The following is a 4,879-nucleotide window of genomic DNA, read 5'->3' on the forward strand; positions in this document are numbered from 1 at the left end:
CTCTTGGCTCTTACACTCTGACGTTCAGCCAAAGCCATGAATGAGTTCTATTTGAATATATGTAAAATATTTTTTTTTTGCCTAAAAAGTGTAAAATTTTGGGAATTTTTTTCCACGAACAATAATTGTCTCGCACAACGAGTCTGTGTGCAAAATGTCAGCTCGATTGGATCACGGGAAGTGGGTAAAAAAACGACCGAAAGATTTGCACGGCCGAAAGCAAGCAAGCACGCAAGCGAACATAATATAAAGGATTTAAAAAACACTTGTACTCTGGAGAAAAACGGCCCATGGATATGTAACTGTTACTGCTGCTGTTGTAACTGTTGTTATTGTGATCGTTGTGATATTTGTTGCGATAGGAGCCGTCCATAAATGATGTCACGCACCTGGGGGGGGGGGTGGGGGGGTCAGACATTTGTGACGATGTGTGACGAGGGGGGAGGGGGGTTTAGAAATGTGACGTCACATCAAAATGCGCAACTTTAAATAAATATAGACAACTCGTTCTACTTAATTAAATAGACTTTGTAATAAATGTTGTCTCCTACAACATCAGAGTGCAGCGCCACATAAATACGCACCACAATGACAATAGTTTAAAGCGATTTAAAGCAGGTTTTATTTTGTTTTGGGGGGGGGCAGAGCTTTGTGACGTCATATTTGAGGGAGGGGGGGGGGTTGACTTTCTGTGACGCCGTGTGACGAGGTCGGGGGGTCAAAAATCGTCCAAAATCGCGTGACGTCATTATGAACGACCCCATAGTTGCTTTTGTCAGTGATAGCTGCTGTGATGATTGTTGTGATAGTTGATGTCGCGACGATTGTTGTTGTGACAGTTTTGTTGTTGTTGTTGTGACAGTTTTGTTGTTGTTGTTGTGACAGTTTTGTTGTTGTTGTTGTGACAGTTTTGTTGTTGTTGTTGTGACAGTTTTGTTGTTGTTGTTGTGCTCCTTGGTTGTGCCGATTGCCGGCTTCATTAGTAGCGGCACGTGGGTGGCGATTGTCACAGAGGGACGGCGAGAAACCACACCCGGGGTGGCGTCTCCACGTGGTCCTGTCGTGTGCAGCGAGCAATAAGTATAACCCGTAAAAACAAAGTTTTTCACTATAAATCCTTTATATGCGTGGCGGCTAGAGTCCTCTCGTCCTCTGGCTTGAGATGGCTGCTATCTATGGGTCAGATGATTGTCTGCAGTATTAAACAATTGGTAATTAAATATTTAATTTGTTTTCCCTAAACAGTGTAAAATTTTGGAGAAAAAAAATTCACGAAAATTAATTGTCACACACAACGAATCTGTGTGGAAAATGTCAGCTCGATTGGATCACGGGAAGTGGGTTAAAAAACGAGCGAAAGATTTGCACGGTCCTAAGCAAGCAAGCAAGCACGCAAACTTAATATAAAGGATTTAAAAATGGCTCTTCGAGTTATTTTTATTGCCGACACCTGCTCTAGGCCCACGTGTGGAGAAATGGGACCGTCGCTTTGCCCACATAAGGAATACCGGGGCGGTAATCGGCGCGTTTGACGATTAAACGGGAATCGGTGTGTGGATCAAGCGTGGATCGAGCACAGATCCGAGCATCGCGATCGCTGCCGCGTGATTTCTGGACCCAAAGAGACCATTTGTGGCTCGAAAAAGCCCACATTAGTACAGCAAATCTGGCTGTGACGGTCCCACCTGATACTTGTGTTGCCTCCGAAACGTCGTGATTTTTATCATTTTATTTTTATTAATTTTAATTTCATTTTTTACCTACGTGGTGACTTTACCGAAAAAACCAAGAGTATGGATCCTTGCAGTCACGAAAGCTTCAAATCTAGAAGCCCACATTAGGCCGCCCCTTGGACACCGATTGGCTTGCTTCCGCATGAACATAATCTATAATTCATTCTGTCACGGATTAATTTCATCCTGTCACAGCGCCTTACAAATGTACGTCATTGCTGTTATACACGTGGAGGGAAAAAATATAACCCGTAAAAACAAAGTTTTTCACTCTAAATCCTTTATATGCGTGGCGGCTAGAGTCCTCTCGTCCTCTGGCTTGAGATGGCTGCCACCTATGGGTCAGATGATTGTCTGCCAGTATTAAGCAATTGGTAATTAAATATTTAATTTGTTTTCCCTAAACAGTGTAAAATTTTGGAGAAAAAAAATTTCACGAACATTAATTGTCTCGCACAACGAGTCTGTGTGCAAAACGTCAGCTCGATTGGATCACGGGAAGTGGGTTAAAAAACGACCGAAAGATTTGCACGGTCGTAAGCACGCAAGCAAGCGAACTTAATATAAAGGATTTAAAAATATATTCGCCTGTGGAGGACGCGGGGATCGATCCCGCGACCTTTGGCATGGGAAGCGAGGGCGCTACCAACTGCGCTACTCCGCCACGGCCTGTGGAGGGGTTACGCTCTTGGCTCTTACACTCTGACGTTCAGCCAAAGCCATGAATGAGTTCTATTTGAATATATGTAAAATATTTTTTTTTTGCCTAAAAAGTGTAAAATTTTGGGAATTTTTTTCCACGAACAATAATTGTCTCGCACAACGAGTCAGTGTGCAAAATGTCAGCTCGATTGGATCACGGGAAGTGGGTAAAAAAACGACCGAAAGATTTGCACGGTCGAAAGCAAGCAAGCACGCAAGCGAACATAATATAAAGGATTTAAAAAACACTTGTACTCTGGAGAAAAACGGCCCATGGATATGTAACTGTTACTGCTGCTGTTGTAACTGTTGTTATTGTGATCGTTGTGATATTTGTTGCGATAGGAGCCGTCCATAAATGATGTCACGCACCTGGGGGGGGGGTGGGGGGGTCAGACATTTGTGACGATGTGTGACGAGGGGGGAGGGGGGTTTAGAAATGTGACGTCACATCAAAATGCGCAACTTTAAATAAATATAGACAACTCGTTCTACTTAATTAAATAGACTTTGTAATAAATGTTGTCTCCTACAACATCAGAGTGCAGCGCCACATAAATACGCACCACAATGACAATAGTTTAAAGCGATTTGAAGCAGGTTTTATTTTGTTTTGGGGGGGGGCAGAGCTTTGTGACGTCATATTTGAGGGAGGGGGGGGGGTTGACTTTCTGTGACGCCGTGTGACGAGGTCGGGGGGTCAAAAATCGTCCAAAATCGCGTGACGTCATTATGAACGACCCCATAGTTGCTTTTGTCAGTGATAGCTGCTGTGATGATTGTTGTGATAGTTGATGTCGCGACGATTGTTGTTGTGACAGTTTTGTTGTTGTTGTTGTTGTGACAGTTTTGTTGTTGTTGTTGTGACAGTTTTGTTGTTGTTGTTGTGACAGTTTTGTTGTTGTTGTTGTGACAGTTTTGTTGTTGTTGTTGTGCTCCTTGGTTGTGCCGATTGCCGGCTTCATTAGTAGCGGCACGTGGGTGGCGATTGTCACAGAGGGACGGCGAGAAACCACACCCGGGGTGGCGTCTCCACGTGGTCCTGTCGTGTGCAGCGAGCAATAAGTATAACCCGTAAAAACAAAGTTTTTCACTATAAATCCTTTATATGCGTGGCGGCTAGAGTCCTCTCGTCCTCTGGCTTGAGATGGCTGCTATCTATGGGTCAGATGATTGTCTGCAGTATTAAACAATTGGTAATTAAATATTTAATTAGTTTTCCCTAAACAGTGTAAAATTTTGGAGAAAAAAAATTCACGAAAATTAATTGTCACACACAACGAATCTGTGTGGAAAATGTCAGCTCGATTGGATCACGGGAAGTGGGTTAAAAAACGAGTGAAAGATTTGCACGGTCCTAAGCAAGCAAGCAAGCACGCAAACTTAATATAAAGGATTTAAAAATGGCTCTTCGAGTTATTTTTATTGCCGACACCTGCTCTAGGCCCACGTGTGGAGAAATGGGACCGTCGCTTTGCCCACATAAGGAATACCGGGGCGGTAATCGGCGCGTTTGACGATTAAACGGGAATCGGTGTGTGGATCAAGCGTGGATCGAGCACAGATCCGAGCATCGCGATCGCTGCCGCGTGATTTCTGGACCCAAAGAGACCATTTGTGGCTCGAAAAAGCCCACATTAGTACAGCAAATCTGGCTGTGACGGTCCCACCTGATACTTGTGTTGCCTCCGAAACGTCGTGATTTTTATCATTTTATTTTTATTAATTTTAATTTCATTTTTTACCTACGTGGTGACTTTACCGAAAAAACCAAGAGTATGGATCCTTGCAGTCACGAAAGCTTCAAATCTAGAAGCCCACATTAGGCCGCCCCTTTGACAGCGATTGGCTTTCTTCCGCATGAACAGAATCTATAATTCATTCTGTCACGGATTAATTTCATCCTGTCACAGCGCCGTACGTCATTACTGTTATACACGTGGAGGGAATAAGTATAACCCGTAAAAACAAAGTTTTTCACTATAAATCCTTTATATGCGTGGCGGCTAGAGTCATCTCGTCCTCTGGCTTGAGATGGCTGCCACCTATGGGTCAGATGATTGTCTGCCAGTATTAAGCAATTGGTAATTAAATATTTAATTTGTTTTCCCTAAACAGTGTAAAATTTTGGAGAAAAAAAATTTCACGAACATTAATTGTCTCGCACAACGAGTCTGTGTGCAAAATGTCAGCTCGATTGGATCACGGGAAGTGGGTTAAAAAACGACCGAAAGATTTGCACGGTCGTAAGCACGCAAGCAAGCGAACTTAATATAAAGGATTTAAAAAGCGGAGGACCCGGAGAAAAATCCACGTAACCACGGGGGGAAAGAGAGATGCAGATGCCAAATATACAGCGGCAGGCATCGTCGGGATCGAACCCACGACCTCCTGTACACCGGGCAAGGCAGTTGACATCTCATCACGAGGCCTCCTTTCAGGGT

Source organism: Lethenteron reissneri, chromosome 66 (genome assembly GCF_015708825.2).
Source record: "Lethenteron reissneri isolate LAM-NWPU_2019-01 chromosome 66, ASM1570882v1, whole genome shotgun sequence".
Lineage (NCBI taxonomy): Eukaryota > Metazoa > Chordata > Hyperoartia > Petromyzontiformes > Petromyzontidae > Lethenteron > Lethenteron reissneri.